Genomic DNA, 231 nt, shown 5'->3' with positions numbered 1-231 from the left:
AATCTTTCTCTTTTTCTCTTTTCCTCTCTCTCTCTCTCTCTCTTTCTCTCTCTCTCTCTCTCTCCCCCCCTCTTTCAACCACCTCTATATTCCTCTTTTCTCCTCTCTTTTCCTTCCCTTCCGTGTCTCCCTTCGTGCGGCCGTCGTCGCGCTTCTTCCACACAGCGGTGCGTCAAAGAACGAAAGGATTCCACGAACATACACGCACATACACACGCAACAAACACCCCC

Source organism: Temnothorax curvispinosus, unplaced genomic scaffold (assembly GCF_003070985.1).
Source record: "Temnothorax curvispinosus isolate PA1 unplaced genomic scaffold, ASM307098v1 QBEX01016545.1, whole genome shotgun sequence".
NCBI classification, from domain to species: domain Eukaryota; kingdom Metazoa; phylum Arthropoda; class Insecta; order Hymenoptera; family Formicidae; genus Temnothorax; species Temnothorax curvispinosus.
Note: the sequence above shows the minus strand (reverse complement) of the source record.